Source organism: Engystomops pustulosus, chromosome 6 (assembly GCF_040894005.1).
Source record: "Engystomops pustulosus chromosome 6, aEngPut4.maternal, whole genome shotgun sequence".
In the NCBI taxonomy this organism is placed as follows: domain Eukaryota; kingdom Metazoa; phylum Chordata; class Amphibia; order Anura; family Leptodactylidae; genus Engystomops; species Engystomops pustulosus.
Window position 1 is genome coordinate 106,688,580 of NC_092416.1, and position 18,381 is coordinate 106,706,960.

Sequence of the window (18,381 nt, forward strand, 5' to 3'; positions counted from 1 at the left end):
CAAAGAAATTCTTGACTCACTGCCAAACCAGTCATGCTGAACGATGTCGCAGGCAGCAGATCACTCTACATGGCCTCTTCAGACTCCATGAAGAGCACAGGGCACCAGTGGTAAATCCTGGTGTTCTCTGGCAAATGTGCAAGTGTCCTGCACTGGGTTGGGCTGTGAGCACAACCCCCATCTGTGGACGTTGGGCCCTCATACCTCATGGAGTTGATTTCTAACCGTTTGTGCAGACACATGCACATTTCTGGCCTACTAGAGGTCATTTTGCAGGGCTCTGGCAGTGCTCCACCTGTTCCTCCTTGCATAAAGGCGGAGGTAGCCATCTTGCTTCTGAGTTGTTGCCCTTCTATGGCCTCCACATCTCCTGGTGTACGTTTCCTAGTAGTGCCTCCAGACTCTGGACAGCGTGACCGACACATAAAACCTTTTGGTCACAGCTTGCATTCATGCTGTGCCATCCTGGAAGAGCTATACAAAAACAGTGGACCTTATTGTCACGACAGGGATTAGACTCAAAGGAATTATTTTACAGAACTGCCTTTGGGCAGTCAAGATTAACCCATATCCGGACAAATGAAAAAATAAAATAAAACATCACTTTTATTGGGGATTCTTAAAAAGAATTGCACTATATTATAAACTGTTGTGACACAAACCACTAGATACACAGGACAAACAGTGGATTAAAAGCACAGTGTGACCTGGGTCATAGGCAGTTTGCAAGTAATCAGTGGTATGAAGTGTGAGATAGTGGACACAATACGGGGTCTAGATCCACCTATATTAATTGCTGTAAGTCCACTATTGGCCTGATAAAGTGGACTGTCCTAAGCAGTATTATCTGCTATAGTAATGTACCTTATTGTATGGCTTAGAACCCTAGAATGATCACCTAGACCAGTGATGGGCAACCTTTTGAGCTTGGTGTGTCAAAATTCGCCAAAAAAACGAGCATAACTCAGGTGGTGTGTCACCTTGACAAAAAACATAATTTTGTGATATTTATAGTTTAAATAACAAATATGTATATTATTTAACTTCTAGGGTACTTTAACTGTAGGTTGTCTGATTGATCCTACCATGTACTGCCATTCTACAGTCTGGCAGTATATGGGGATTTTCCGCATCATCTATTACTATGTGCAAATCACACATTGTAATAGATCGGTTACAATCAGACAGGTGTGGAAATGCTTAGTAACATGTGAACTTTCAGTCATGAAAGTTCACAGGTTATAGCGAGGGCGCAGGTGCCGCTGTCTGCATCTCCCTTATGCCCTCTTGGCATGGAGAAGTTGTGAGGAGCAAAATAATCGCAATGTCTGGCGATTTGCAAGGCGTTGCTATTATTTCAGGGCTTGTACGTCACAAAACTGACACACAAGCCTTGATGACTGTCTTCTATCATACAGTACACTGACCTAACTTACTATATGATGAAAGTGGTTGTCCTCCCTTTCCCCTGCTGTGGAGATGGTCAGTGTAGAGGGTACAGCTGCTGGGACATCACACAAGGCAGCAGCGATGTGACCTCTGACTGTGCTGCCATCCTCCCCCCACCACAACTATCAGGAGCTGCAGAGGAGCCTCCTGGGTGTAAGGCCGGGTCACCACTCCTGCTGTGCCCCATGCTGATACCTGTGCTGACTGGAGACACTAGGCACAGCTCACACATGGGGAGAGATCGGTTCGGGGAGGAGGAGGAGGGGGGAGTGCTGGAAGCTCAGTGCAATCTCTCAGCCTCCCGGCTACTGCACCTGGTCATGTAGGATGAAACTTAACTCTCAGGCAGCCGCGTGTCAGTGAAAATGGCTACGCGTGTCAGCACTGACACGCGTGTCATAGGTTAGCCATCACTGACCTAGACTATAAAAAGTGTTGCCTGTACTGCCCCAGCAGGGGCCGCTATGTTTCACCAGTACAACTGGCTTCATCATTTAGCCCAAAACCCTGATGAAGCCAGTTGTACTGGTGAAACATGTCGGGGGGCTAATGTTTGGAAAATTTTAATTAGCAGTGTGACATAGTCATTGGCAGGCAGTGGCAACAATTATAATACCATCAGTTGAGATAGGGATAGATAATATCAGACCTAGATCATACCTAGACCGTTCAGTCCATTATATTTCTAACTATAGGACTAGGATCTCCATGCAGTATTTATAACAGTATAGCCTGCTGCCATAGCGGCCGCTGCTGGGGCAGTACAGGCAACACTTTTTATAGTCTAGGTCAGTGATGGCGAACCTTTTAGTGACCGAGTGCCCAAACTACAACGATGACCCACTTATTTATTGCAAAGTGCCAACACAGAAATTAAATTTGTGATTTATACTCCCTGCTCGGTCACAGATCTCATTCATATCAACAGCATGAGAACACCAATAAAGCAGAAAATAGAAGAAATTCGGACGATCATTGTAGCTTCCCTCCAGGGTCCCATAAACAGTAAGAATTGTCAGGGCAAGAGCTACAATGATAATCCAGATCTGTCCCCCCCTTCCCATCCATCCAGTAGTCCCAGATAGCACTGTCACTTTAAAATAGCTTCGTGCACAGCAAGTCCTGGGACTCGTGCCATAGGTTCGCCACCACTGGTCTAGGTGATCATTCTAGTGTTCTAAGCCATACAATAAGGTACATTACTATAGCAGATAATACTGCTTAGGACAGTCCACTTTATCTGGCCAATAGTGGACTTACAGCAATTAATATAGGTGGATCTAGACCCCGTATTGTGTCCACTATCTCACACTTCATACCACTGATTACTTGCAAACTGCCTATGACCCAGTTCACACTGTGCTTTTAATCCACTGTTTGTCCTGTGAATCTAGTGGTTTGTGCCACAACAGTTTGTAATATAGTGCAATTCTTTTTAAGAATCCCCAATAAAAGTGATGTTTTATTTTATTTTTTCATTTGTCCGGATATGGGTTAATCCTGGAAGAGCGGCACTACTTGAGCCACTTGTGTGGGTTGTAGAGTAAGTCTCATGCTATCATGATTGTGAAAGCACCACCAACATTCGAAATTGACTAAAACAGCCAGAAATCATAGGTACTGTGAAGTGGTCTCTAACTGCAGAAACACTCCTTTATTCAGTGTGACTTACTAATTGCCAATCATTTCCACCTGTTTTCTATTCCATTTTCATAACAGCATGTAAAATTGATTGTCATTGAGTGTTAGTGGACAGTTTGATTTCAGAGAAGTTTGATGTACTTGGAGTTAAATTTTGTTGTTACCAACACATGACATAGTAGTACATCACCAGAACAATGGTCCTAAGTCCCGGCAGTGTCTCTATATTTTATTCAAAAAATGCCATAGGCAAGCAAAAAAAAGCCCATATACGGACCTGTTTAATAAAACTTAACGTTTATTGATTTTCCAATATATTATAAATGAAAAAGTGAAATGGTCATTCAAAACATAAGTGTCTCCATATGTGTTTATATTTTCAAATGGTAATATTGATACAGTTAGTATACTGTCCTCTTACACTTAAGCATGGTGTGTAATCTGACATGTAGCTAAACCTCCTCTTAAGAAAAGACTGTAGACAACTGTAAATATTCTCTTTATTGATAGTAGACAGGAAATGTCACAGGATGGATAACAGTGGTAACAGTGGTATAACAGTGTTGGATAACAGTGGTATTCAGAAAACATCAAATGGTATGGTACATGGAATGCTGGTTGAAAAATGGAAAACCAGCTCACCTCTTCCTTAATTATAGGCACTTGTGGTTGGGTCAGCACGGGCCACCTTGCTGCTCAGGTATAGCAATATCCAACATAAGAAAATGGTCACGGTCCAGCCAAGACTCACATTTCTTTATTCAAAATTCCATCATAAAAAGTTCCAAGGCATAAGTAACATCTACGCATTTCGAGGGAGACTCCGCTCTTAATCATGACATGATTAAGTCTTGGCTGGACCGTGACCTTTTTCTTTTGATGGTACATAGAATACAAAATCTGTCATTCACAACAACATGAAGTAATACTTCACCCATACTAAAGCATACAAAGCATGTCAGCATGTACATGGATAACTATGCTGGAACAGGCTGTTTGTAATGAACCTGAGGTACAAAACAAGTAATGGAAGTGGTTCCTCACACTGTCAGACATGAGGAAAAGAAGGCTGCTGTTAATACAGACTACAGTAACAAGAAAAACCCACAATGCCTCAGGACATTTTCCATAATGCATTGAAAACTACAAGCAAGTAAATATGCTAAACCAACAGTAGATGGTGTGGTTACCAACCATACACTGCAGATGGAAACCTAAGCAGCTAGATTTTCTGCAGAGGACAAAGCACCGAGTTTTGTTGCAATTTTTGTATGCTTCAGCTCGCTGGAGCTTCTTTGTCTTTGTGGAAGAACAGAAGGAGGAGTGGAGAAGGAAAGAACTGTTGATTACTGGCTTGATAAACAAGGGAGGAGGCCTTTTACTAAATAGTCTGGCTTCATGTACCGCTGTTTGAGGCGCTTTGATCTAGGGGTCATCCAGGGCACAGCCGAAAGCTTTCAGGCTAGTGTGCCTTGCGGAAGACTGTTCGACAGGCAGGCACAAGGCTTTATTGAGAACGGCCATCTGGGTGGGCTTCGTCACGATCGGCCGACGTCACGATTATGTTCATTGGATGAAAGCAGTAGAACAAGTTTTCCTACTGGTCTTAGGAACGATTTTGTCTCACTCTGTTTCCGTATTTTTACTTCGACCTTCCGCACGTTTCCATCTTTACTTGAGAATGTTTTGGTAATGAGACCTAATGGCCACTCACTTCTTCTTGACTGGCAGTCTTTCATGACCACCACATCACCAGGCTGGAGGCTAGGCTTCATCGTTTTCCACTTTCTCCTTGGTTGAAGGGCGGTAATGTATTGTTTTTTCTATGTGTCCCAGAAAGTATTGGATAGACTCTGAACTTGTCTCCATTGACTTCTGTAAAGGTCTTTATCATCGAATTCTCCAGGTGGGGTGCAAACAGTGCCCATTTTCTGTCTAAGAAGAATGGCTGGGGTAAGCACGGTTGGGTCATCAGGATCATTGGATATTGGAGTCAACGGTCTTGCATTTGTAATGGCTGATACCACCATAAAGGTAGTCAAAGTTTCATGAGTCAGCTTTGTAGATCCCACTTGTAGGAAGATTACATCAAGGATTCTTCTTGGGATGCCGATCATCCTCTCCCAAGCACTTCCCATGTGTGAGGAGTGTAGTGGGTTGAAGGTCCAATTACACCCTTGTCCACTAAGGTATTGCTCCACATCATTGGTGTCCAAGTTAGAAGAGAGTTGTAGCTCTCTCACTGTTCCAACAAAGTTTGTCCCTCGGGCGGAACAAAAGTGTTTGACAGGTCCCCTGATGGCAAAGAAATGCCAGAGAGCATTGATGAAACATGAAGTATCCATAGATTTGATTACTTCTATATGGACAGCTCTGATGGACATATACAGGTGAAGATAATTGCCCTACGTTTTCCGCTTGAACAACTCCCTCTGGTATGGCAGACTACCAGAGACCAAGGACTGAACACATGTAGGCCGACATTGGTGAAGGGTGGCTCTGTGCTTAATCGATCAAACAATGTCTCTGAGGCCTAAAGGGTAGAGGTGTAATCCAGCTCTTTGTTTTGTTCTGCACCATTTCTTGTTCCATTATGTCTAGGAACAGTCTGTCTTCAAATGACATTGCCATACGATTGTCCTCCTTTGTCTTGTGGAAAACTGTGCACCCTAGATGATCTTGCTTTCCATCTCAGATGTAGTTGTCATAGGCAGCGGCATCAAAGGTACTAGGTGATGAAGTGTTGTGTGGCAGATCCTTTATGAAGAACTGATTTTTGCATGGCTGGAGGAGAGGTGGATGTCCAATTTCAAGTGTACTAGTCAGCATGCTGTTGACTGTCGTTGGCTTGTCTACACCTCCTAAACAGACCTCTCCTACTATGACCCATACTAGGTCGAGTCTCTGAGCATACGGGGAATTGTGAGGTCCATTGATCTGTTGCCTAACAAGGAGCAAGACTATCTGAGCCTCTTGATCAAGATTTGGGATCAGGTGTTCTATACGCTTCAGATGAGGTTGGTTTGCAGCTACTTCTGGTGTAGGTATCTCGGACCTGTTGTCAGGAATCTGGTTACACTCCAGTATTGTTGGGCAGACACACTTGACCATTTATAGACTCAACTATGTAGCCACTTGCTCTTCTTCCAGCTGCACAAGTTTTCATACAATAAGAGGCAATGGGACCTCTGATTTTAAAGCTATCAAAGAAGGCAGACTTGGCTAATGACTTGTTACTTTGGTCATCAAGAATAGCATATACCTTGATGGCTTTGTTTGGTTCATTGGCTGGGTAAATTCTTACTAGGGAGATTTTCAAGCATGACCTGCCTCCTATGAAATCTCTACAAACCTCTGTGCAGTTTGTGGTTACTTCTGAAGAATCAGTATCTTTCACCTCCCCGCTATGCTCTTGGGTATGGGGCGAAGTCCACGATGGTAGCCCTGTGTGTAGTGCTGTGTTATGCTCTGTGCTATCACATTCAGTACACTTTGGGCTGACTTCACAATTCCTGGCAAAGTGTAGTGTTGAAGAGCAGCATTTGAAGCAGATGTTATGTTCCTTAAGGAAGGCCTTGCGGTCCTCTAATGATTTTTCCCTGAAGGTTCTGCACTTAAGTAGGGAATGTGGCTTCCTGTGTAAGGGACACTGTCAGCTTGGGACCTTGACTTTATTTCATCCTTGATGGGTGCTGACCTCTTTATGGGCTGAGGTTGTTCAGAGACAAAATCTACAAACACATTAAATGGAGGAAATTGTACATTGTAAGTCTTTTTATATCAAGAACCAATAATGACCCACTTTTCTTGCAGGTTATAGGGGAGTTTCTGCACTATGGGGTTCACACCTTTAGCAGTGTCAGGGTATGTCAATTCCACCAGATCCCCTTGTACCTTTGCAACACACAACTCCATTAACAAGTCACTTTATAGCATAGCCTTTGTTTGCTATTTAGGAAATTCCTCAATTCTCTTGAACAAGGCATTTTCTATGACTTATGGCAAGTCATAGCATTCATCTAGTCTTTCCCAGACCATTTTAAGACCAATGTCTGGATAATTTAAATTAATATCTCTGATTCTTTTAGCGTTTTAAGCAAACTCGCTTCCTAGCCATTTTACCAAGAGATCCAGTTCCTCACTAGATGACAGATCTAAGTCTCTGATAGCATTTTGGAATTTTCAGCACGATCGCTGAACTTGACAAGTCCCTTTGTGACCAGCTCACGTCGAGCAAGGAACCTGGCAAAGTCCATCGTGGCTTGATATGCACTGGATCTGGCTTGTGGTGTATTGTCAGAGTACATGTGTGATGTGCTGGCAATTATGGATGAATAGACCATATATTAGGTCATTTTTTTTTCTTTTTGTCGACTTTATATAATTTTGCCTAAATTTTTATCTTATTATTTCATTTTATTTTTTTCTTTTATTTTTTTTTTCTCCCTGATTGGAGCCTCTGGGGTGGTATGGGTGGGAGTATTGGATATAATGCAATATTATACACTTTCTCTTGCACGTTGTGCATATTATTAGGGTTTGTAATATAGAGCATCATTATTGTTATATTTTTTTTTGGTATTGTGAAAAAAATTCAGTAAAGTTAAAAAAAAAACAAAAAAACACATTTGTGGTGTGCAGCCATACCTGTTGGAAGTCTCTGTCTTTGTCCCACCTATGTAGTAGTGTTCTGAAGCAAAGGGCATCGATCTAAGCTGGAATGGGTTTTTACCTTCTGATCTGGAGAGAGGTGGTTGTAGCTTGCTTTACCTGGATGCATATCTTGTTTGCAGAAACAATAATTCGAATAATCATAGTGGCTTGGCTTGTTAAGATGCTTCTGATCAACTTGTGTATAGTAATCCCGTCTGACTTGGAATGTTGATAGACGCATTAAAAGGTACATGATTCTGTATCCTGGTGTTCAAGCTTTGGTGGGAGATGCTTCTCAGTTTCTGGAAGTTCTAATGATTCTATAAATTCTGCTTTCTGCTTTTGCTTTTTATGGCTGCTGCTGTCTCTTTCTCATTAGCAAGTTTTTCTAGGGTTGCTTGAAGGCGTGGTTTCTCCATACTCAGGGAAGCGTCTCTTAACCTTATCTCTATTTCCTGCTCTGCAAAGCTAGATTTCGCTTTTGCCACTTCTGCTTTTGCCCGGGTAATGGCGGTGGCTTCTCTGATGGATATCCTGTTAGGGCCACTTGTCAGGGACCTTGTCTTGACCGAAGATGCTCTACTTTGAGACATGGTGTGACTGTTTGGAGACTGTTGCGATATCCGTATGCAGGCTCTGCATCTATAATGGCGGACTCCGTATAGTCTGATCTCAAGAGCTTGTACGTAACAATTGTTTCACTATACTGTCCTCTTACACGTTAGCACGGTGTGTGATCTGATATAAAAAAAAATGCAAAGAGGCAGCACTCCAGTAAGTATAAAGGTTGATCTTTATTCACCCATGGCAAAATAAGGTGCAATGTTTCAGCTCATCCATAGAGCCATTATCAAGCATGCATTATCAAGCATTTATATAGAGCCATTATCAAGCATGCTTGATAATGGCTCTATGATTGAGCTGAAACGTTGCACCTTATTTTGCCATGGGTGAATAAAGATCACCTTTATACTTGCTGGAGTGCTGCCTCTTTGCATTTTTTTGGATATCTGACCATACAAACTCGTGGATCGGGTTTGTTGGAGGCGTTGCCCCCACCATTGGACTTGATCCATTATACTCGCTGTGCTGCTCCACAATCGGACAGTGTGTAATCTGACATGTAGCTAAACCTCCCTGTCCTCTTAAGAAAATACTGTAGACAACTGTAAATCTTCTTTTTATTGATAGTAGACAGGAAAAGGTGAAACCATAGAATGAATAACAGTGGTATTTAGAAAACATCAAATGGTATGGTACATGGAATACAAAATCTGTCATTCACAACAACATGAGGTAATACTTCACCCATACTAAAGCATACAAAGCATGTACATGAATAATGTGCTCACCAACTATGCTGGAACAGGCTGTTTGTAATGAACCTGAGGTACAAAACAAGTAATGGAAGTGGCTCCTCACACTGTCAGACATGAGGAAAAGATGGCTGCTGTTAATACAGACTACAGTAACAGGAAATACCCACAATGCCTCAGGACTAGAGATGAGCGAGCACTAAAATGCTCGGGTACTCGTTATTCGAGACGAACTTTTCCCGATGCTCAAGTGCTCGTCTCGAATAACGAGCCCCATTGAAGTCAATGGGAGACTCAAGCATTTTTCAAGGGGACCAAGGCTCTGCACAGGGAAGCTTGGCCAAACACCTGGGAACCTCAGAAAAGGATGGAAACACCACGGAAATGGACAGGAAACTACAGGGGCAGCATGCATGGATGCCTCTGAGGCTGCTTAATCGTACCATTATGCCAAGATTATGGGCATAATGCATGCATAACAGCATGGCCATGACATGACCGAATGAGGCTAGATAGCATCTAAAACATGCAATAATTGACCCTGACACTATAGGGGACGGCATGCAGCAGCGGCAGGCTAGAGAGTGTCATGGCGACATACCCTAAATGGACTCAGGCTTCAAACCAATGGGTGGCAGAGAGGAACCAAAGGAGGTGAGCAAGAAGCGCTGAAATGATTTCCTATGTGAACAAAGGTTGACGGTATATTTAGTCGATAACACAGCAGGGTGGCGACATAGTGACCAAGCTCCATAACGTATCTGGTGAAACACCCGAAAAATTAGCCTGACACAGCTCTTTTGATAAGGGGACGACATGTGGAGGCAGCCATGGAGACGACTTCCATGATTAAGAGCGACAGTATGGGGCATTCATATTGCGCTGCTATGATTGCAACTTCAGGTCTCCAGCATGGCGGCGACAGATGGGCCGAGTTCCACTATGTATCTGGTGAAACACCTGAAAATTCTGCCTGACACAGCTCGTTTGATAAGGGTATGATGTGCTGCATATCCTCTCGTGCTCCAGCGTCTGGGGTATAGAAAGTTGAAATGAGACATTGGTGGACGCTGTGGAGGATCGTGGAGGCAAAATGGACAGGAAACAGCAGGGGCAGCATGCAGGATGCCTCTGAGGCTGCCTAATCTTGGGATGGAACTGGCGGTCCACTGCCAGGCGAGCTTTCGCCTGTCCAAGCCCCTGTCTCTCGGCTCCTCCCCACCCAAAATGGGCCTGGGGGCCAGAAGCGTTTACTTTGAAAAAATTAGAATTTTCAAAGCAGGCCGGGTCGTTTGAATATTTCACCTAGGAATAATGGAATACCATAGTGGTTCTATTTTTAATTGTTTTTACGGAAATGGTTCCATGATTAAGAGCGACAGTATGGGGCATCCATATTGCGCTGCTATGATTGCAACTTCAGGTCTCCAGCATGGCGGCGACAGATGGGCCGAGTTCCACTATGTATCTGGTGAAACACCTGAAAATTCTGCCTGACACAGCTTGTTTGATAAGGGGACCATGTATGGAGGCAGTGAACTAGTAGTAGATTAAAGGTGCTGCAGTTAAAACTATGTTAGTTGGATCTTGGAATGGAGCTGGCACTCCGCTGGTAGGCGAGCTTTCGCCTATCCAAGCCCCTGTCTCTCGGCTACTCCCCAAACAGCACTTCTAAGAACCTTTTGTATAAGATCAAGTGTAGTAGCGTTCTTATAAGTTTGGGTATGGCGGGTGAGGGGAATGTAAACAGATGCGCAAGAAGCACTGAAATAATATCGGTAAATGATAAAAGTTTGCCAGTATATTTTGTGGATTACACAGCAGGGTGGCAACAAAGTTAACAAGTTTGATGTGGAAGCCATGAAAACAACCCAAAATTCTGCCTGACACAGCTCGTTTGATAAGGAGACCATGTATGGAGGCAGATATATGGACGACTTTTGGAGGCAGCTATGGCGATGACGTGTGGAGGTAGCAATGGAGACAACGTGTGGAGGCAGCTAAAAAGACGACATGTGGAGGCTGCTATGGAAACAATTTAATTTGGATAGTGCCTGTATGTGGCAGTCCAAAAAAGTTTTCAAACCAGAGGAGCATATCCAGCTTTGAAACCCAGTAGTTGTAGGGAGCTGTGTGATCATTTAGGACGATGGTATGGTCAGCTACGTACTCCCTCACCATCTTTCTGTAAAGATCAGCCCTGCTCTGCCGAGACTGGGGACAGGTGACAGTGTCTTGCTGGGGTGACATAAAACTGGCAAAGGCCTTGTAAAGCGTACCCCTGCCAGTGCTGGACAAGCTGCCTGCTCGCCTACTCTCCCTCGCTACTTGTCCCGCAGAAGTACGCCCTCTGCCGCTAGCGCTGTCAGAAGGGAAATACTGTTTCAGCTTGTGCACCGGGGCCTGCTGGTATTCATGCATTCTCACACTCCTTTCCTCTCCAGGGATGAGAGTGGAAAGATTTTGCTTGTACCGTGGGTCCAGGAGAGTGAATACCCAGTAATCGGTGCTGGAATAAATTCTTTGAACGCGAGGGTCACGGGATAGGCAGCCTAGCATGAAATCTGCCATATGTGCCAGAGTCCCAACGTGCAAGAATTCACTCCACTCACTGGCGTGTCTCTGCATTTCCTCCTCCAACTCCTCTTCTTCTGTCCATACACGCTGAACAGTGAAGGACTGAACAATGGTCCCCTCTTCTGTCTCGCCAACATTCTCCTCCTCTTCCTCCTCATCCTCCTCTACCTCATCCGATATGCGCTGAGAAACAGACCTAAGGGTGCTTTGGCTATCAACAAGGGAATCTTCTTCCCCCGTCTCTTGTGACGAGCGCAAAGCTTCCGACTTCATGCTGACCAGAGAGTTTTTCAACAGGCCAAGCAGCGGGATGGTGAGGCTGATGATGGCGGCATCGCCACTGACCATCTGTGTTGACTCCTCAAAGTTACTCAGCACCTGACAGATATCAGACATCCACGTCCACTCCTCATTGTAGACTTGAGGAAGCTGACTGACCTGACTACCAGTTCTGGTGGAAGTTGACATCTGGCAGTCTACAATCGCTCTGCGCTGCTGGTAAACTCTGGATAACATGGTTAATGTTGAATTCCACCTCGTGGGCACGTCGCACAACAGTCGGTGAGCAGGCAGTTGGAGGCGGCGCTGCGCTGCCCTGAGAGTGGCAGCATCTGTGCTGGACTTCCTGAAATGCGCACAGATGCGGCGCACCTTCATGAGCAAATCAGACAGATTGGGGTATGTCTTGAGGAAACGCTGAACTATGAGATTTAACACATGGGCCAGGCATGGCACATGTGTCAGTCTGCTGAGTTGCAGAGCCGCCACCAGGTTACGGCCGTTGTCACACACAACCATGCCTGGCTTCAGGTTCAGCGGTGCCAGCCACAGATCAGTCTGCGCCGTGATGCCCTGTAATAGCTCTTGGGTGGTGTGCCTTTTATCGCCTAGGCTCAGCAGTTTGAGCACCGCCTGCTGTCACTTAGCGATGGCACTGCTGCTGTGCCTAGAGCTACCGAGTTAGGCCCCGCAATCCTCGGCGTCGGCAGTATATGACCAGCCCCAGGGTCAGACTCGGTCCCAGCCTCCACCAAGTTAACCCAATGTGCCGTCAGCGATATATAGTTGCCCTGCCCGGCAGCACTTATTCACGTGTCCGTGGTCAGGTGGACCTTGTCAGAAACGGCGTTGGTCAGGGCACGGATGATGTTCTCTGACACGTGCTTGTGCAGGGCTGGGACGGCACATCGGGAAAAGTAGTGACGGCTGGGGACAGAATACCGAGGGGCGGCCGCTGCCATGAGGTTTCGAAAGGCCTCGGTCTCTACCAGCCTATAGGGCAGCATCTCCAGGCTAAGCCGTTTGGAGATGTGGATGTTGAGGGCTTGGGCGTGTGGGTGGGTGGGTTGCACTATACTTCCTTTTGCGCTCCAGCGTCTGGGGAATGGAGAGCTAACCGCTGGTGGATGCTGGGGAGGATCGTGGAGGCGAAGATGGGGTTTTCGCATGGGAGGTGTTTGGGCCGGGGTCCTGGGCAGTGGGCTGATGACACAGGGGAAGGAACAGTGTTGTGTCCGTCCGGAGGTGAACGGGCTTGGAGCCATTGAGTGGGGTGTTTAGCATTCATATGTCTGCGCATACTGGTGGTAGTTAAGTTAGTAGTGGTGGAACCCCTGCTGATCCTGGTTTGGCACAGGTTGCACACCACAGTCCGTCGGTCATCCGGTGTTTCTTTAAAGAACCTCCAGACTTCTGAAAATCTAGCCCTCGCCACGGGAGCTTGACTACGGGAAACATTTGGCACTGATGCACCAGCTCTGGCCCTGCCTCTCCGTCTGGCCCCACCACTGCCTCTTCCAACCTGTTCTGCTATAGGACTCGCCTCCGTCTCAGAAGCACTGTGTTCACCCGGCCTATCAACCCAGCTTGGGTCTGTCACCTCATCATCCTCCGATCCCTCAGTCTGCTCCCCCCTTGGACTTCCTGCCCTGACAGCAACTTCACCACTGTCTGACAACCGTGTCTCCTCATCGTCCGACACCTCTTTACACACTTCTTCCACTACGTCAATAATGTCATCATCACCCACAGACTGCGACCGGTGGAAAACCTGGGAATCGGAAAATAGCTCAGCAGCAACCGGACAAGTGGTTTGTGACTGTGGGAAGGGTCCAGAAAATAGTTCATCAGAGTATGCCGGTTCAAATGCCAAAAATTTGCTGGGAGGGGGCAGACTGGGGGGAAGGAGGCTGAGGTGGAGGAGCTGGAGGAGTGCTGATTTCGGTGACATGGGTGGACTGCGTGGAAGACTGACTGGTGGACAAATGGCTAGAAGCATTGTCCGCAATCCACGACATCACCTCTACGCACTGTTCTGGCCTCAACAGTGCTCTACCACGAGTCCCAGTAACTTGAGACATGATGAACCTAGGGAGTGTAGCTCTGCAGCATTCCCCTGCTCCCTCATCAGCAGGTGGTGTCTCACCCCGCTCAGGATCACGGCCTCTGACCCTTGCAGTAGTTGGACGCCCATGTCCACGCCCTCGTCCTCTACCCCTAGCCCTCGGGTTAAACATTTTCCAAATTAAAGTGTAAACTTTAATTTTTTTTTTTTTTGTGTGTTTATTTATTTATTTTTTTTAAACAAATCGATGCTATCCTATTGCTATGGCTAGTTTCTAACCTACACTGACCGCACACAACTGGATTTTGTGCTGTGCCTGATGACTTTAAATTATAAAAAGAAATAAACGTAAAAAAAAAATAAATCAGAAGACTGTGCCTATTTCAAATCAAACCCCTAATAAATTGTCCCACTTCGGTGTTTAAGGTGGATATGTGTGTCACTAAGAGCTAAACACAACGGTCGCAAGTCTCCCAGCAAATTCCTCACAATATGGTACTAGCTGCACTACTAGTGGCAGCAAGCCCAGCCGCAAGCAAACCAAATAAAGTAAAATATAACGCTATTGTAGGCCTAAATAAGCCGTTGGGGTTCTCCTATGGCAGTGATGGGCAACCTTTTTGAGCTTGGTGTGTCAAAATTCGCCAAAAAAACGAGCATAACTCAGGTGTTGTGTCACCTTGACAAAAAAACATAATTTTGTGATATTTATAGTTTAAATAACAAATATGTATACTATTTAACTTCTAGGGTACTTTAATTGTAGGTTGTCTGATTGATCCTACCATGTACTGCCATTCTACAGTCTGGCAGTATATGGGGATTTTACGCATCATCTATTACTATGTGCACATCACACATTGTAATAGATCGGTTACAATCAGACAGGTGTGGAAATGCTTAGTAACATGTGAACTTTCAGTCATGAAAGTTCACAGGTTATAGCGAGGGCGCTGGTGCCGCTGTCTGCATCTCCCTTATGCCCTCTTGGCATGGAGAAGTTGTGAGGAGCAAAATAATCGCAATGTCTGGCGATTTGCAAGGCGTTGCTATTATTTCAGGGCTTGTACGTCACAAAACTGACACACAAGCCTTGATGACTGTCTTCTATCATACAGTACACTGACCTAACTTACTATATGATGAAAGTGGTTGTCCTCCCTTGCCCCTGCTGTGGAGATGGTCAGTGTAGAGGGTACAGCTGCTGGGACATCACACAAGGCAGCAGCGATGTGACCTCTGACTGTGCTGCCATCCTCCCCCCCACCACAACTATCAGGAGCTGCAGAGGAGCCTCCTGGGTGTAAGGCCGGGTCACCACTCCTGCTGTGCCCCATGCTGATACCTGTGCTGACTGGAGACACTAGGCACAGCTCACACATGGGGAGAGATCGGTTCGGGGAGGAGGAGGAGGGAGGAGTGCTGGAAGCTCAGTGCAATCTCTCAGCCTCCCGGCTACTGCACCTGGTCATGTAGGATGAAACTTAACTCTCAGGCAGCCGCGTGTCAGTGAAAATGGCTACGCGTGTCAGCACTGACCCGCGTGTCATAGGTTAGCCATCACTGTCCTATGGCTATTTTCTAGCCTACACTGAAAGCACACTGCTTTGCCAGATTACTTTGAGTTATAAAAAGAAATAAACGTAAAAAAAAAAAAATCAGAAGACTGCCTAATTCAAATCAAACCCCTAATAAATTGTCCCACTTCGGTGTTTAAGGTGGATATGTGTGTCACTAAGAGCTAAACACAACGGTACCAAGTCTCCCTGCAAATTCCTCACAATATGGTACTAGCTGCACTACTAATAGCAGCAAGCCCAGCCACAAGCAAACCAAAAAAAGTAAAATAAAACGTTATTGTAGCCCTAAGAAGGACTGTTGGGTTCTTGTACAATCACTCCTGCCTAACACTATTCTAATAGAACACCCTAACGCTTTCCCTGACCAGCAGCAGCTCTCTCCCTAGCAGCATCCAGACAGAGAATGATCCGAGCAGCACGGGCAAGGGCTAGTCTATTCCAGGGTCACCTGATCAGGCCAGCCAACCACTGCTATCGACGTGTAAGGGTACCACGTTATGCTGGGTGGAGTGCAGAGTCTCCTGGCTTGTGATTGGCTCTGTTTCTGGCCGCCAAAAATCACAACGGCGGGAGTTGCCATTTTCTCGAGCGGGCGAAGTATTCGTCCGAGCAACGAGCAGTTTCGAGTACGCTAATGCGGACGAATATGTTTGCTCATCTCTACTCAGGACATTTTCCACAATGCATTGAAAACTACAAGCAAGTAAATATGCTAAACCAACAGTAGATGGTGCTGTTAACAACCTTACACTGCAGACGGAAACCTAACCAACTAGATTTTCTGCAGAGGACAGAACAGTTAGTATCTAATCAATGATCAATTAGAGGTACTTATCTGTGTATGAACCAATGTGTATTTTTAGAGTTGGTATATGCAAAAGTATTGGTCTATGTTGACCCTATACAGTATTCGTCAACTTCTAACATGCATGAGTGTTATTTCTCACTCCGCATAATCTCTATGGTATAGATTCAGAGGAAGGTTAGATGGCTATTAGGATTGCTTTCGGGTGTACTTTGTACATAACGAGCCTCTTGTATTACTTGTGCTATTAGATACACTATTTGTATAATGGTTTATTTAAGTGAATCATTTTGGCAATTCTGTTAGCTTGCTATTTAGCGTTGGTAACTCACAACTGTATCTCAACCTATAGGGGTGCAGACTAGATATTGTAGCTTTAACTATAGACTGTTTGTTCAGAAGATATTAATAACTCTGAACATCCCAGATCGTTCCTACACCAAGTTGGGGTCAGTTCAGTCTGCAGTACTAAACTGACTATATTCACTAACACTACTAACACAGTATTAAAATACTGATCTACTAGCACCCCAACATGTTTCGCCAGTCACAATGGCTTAGTCAGAGGATCAGGGTCAATAGTGATGGCATGATTTGCATAGCCAGCTTCTTTTACAACACGCTCGACTTCCGTATAGCTGAAGCACATGGTCCGATAAGTTCACCCCTCCCATTGTAATTAAAAATGCAGTCCGGCTTTGGGGTTGCTGTACTGGTATCTCGTACAGGGACAGGGGTGCTTATGTGCCCATGTATTGTTGTTAGTACAAGGACGCCTCTTTTGTTCTTGTACTTAGCACACAATACTGAGTCGCTGCATAGTGCCTTCTGAGCTTTCCCCCTATCTGCGACTTCGGGAGACCTCTCTGACTTTTCCAAATTGTGCCGGATGCCACAGTATTTTTGGAAGCGAGGCTCTTGAACAGATTAGTAATAGTATAAAAGTTGTCCAGGTAGATGTTGGTAGCCCTGGTCCAATAGTGGCACCAAATCCCAGACTATCTTTCCAGCAATTCCCAGGAAGGGGGAGCATTCTGTGGGCCCTATTCTAGAATCCTTCCCTTCATATACCTTGAACTTATATGTGTACCCTGATGCACTTACACAGCTTATACGCCATACTTATTGCCCCCTTATTGGGCAGGTACTGGCGGAATGTATCAGGGACTCATCTATCGATATGTGCCTCTCTGGAGTATACACTCCCATAAATCTGGCACTCAGTCTAATATGGGCTGGATCTTCTACAATCTATCATATCTAGGTTCATCTCTGGATGGGCACTGTGCAATGTTGGCATAATGCAAAAACTTATGGATGGCTTCAAAGCGCATCCTACTCATCGCCATGCGGAACATCGGGTATGGTACAGTATGTCTGTGCTGCATTAGTCCTTAATGGGCTTTTTTTCCCCCAAGGTCCTGAATGTTACAACTGTTTTTTTTAGCAAAGCCACTCAACTCAGGGATTAACCAAGATATGATCCTGCATCAGTGTAGCTTTAGCATTCTCAAGGTATCTTTGGTTCATAATGTATGAAATCAAATTGTAGGTTTCCTTTAAAGGAAACCTACCACTTGAAGTGGCAGGTATAAGGGGGAACTACCGAGCACCAGCTCAGGGTGAGCTGGTGCCGGAGCTTAGTTTTGTTAGTGTTTTAAACCGCAGTATCGCGGTTTAAAACACTTTTTAAACTTTATGGCCGAAGCTGCTTCGGCGCAGGGAGGTACGCGCTCGGCGCACCATGCGCGCGACCGTGCATGCGGCTACATAGCAAGTGAATGAGAGCCGCGGGCAAGGTCGCGCGCATGGTGCGCCGAGTGCGTACCTCCCTGCGCCGAAGCAGCTTCGGCCATAAAGTTTAAAAAGTGTTTTAAACCGCGATACTGCGGTTTAAAACACTAACAAAACGAAGCTTCGGCACCAGCTCACCCTGAGCTGGTGCTCGGTAGTTCCCCCTTATACCTGCCACTTCAAGTGGTAGGTTTCATTTAAATATACTATTCTTTTACCCTA

The 18,381-nt window shown here is 45.4% G+C and overlaps 1 protein-coding gene across 3 annotated transcripts in view; it reads left to right on the forward strand.

Moving 5' to 3' along the window:
- The window catches only part of SLC9A8 (solute carrier family 9 member A8), a 508,958-nt gene that overhangs the window by 455,014 nt on the left and 35,563 nt on the right, over window positions 1-18,381 (forward strand). The window lies entirely within an intron of this gene.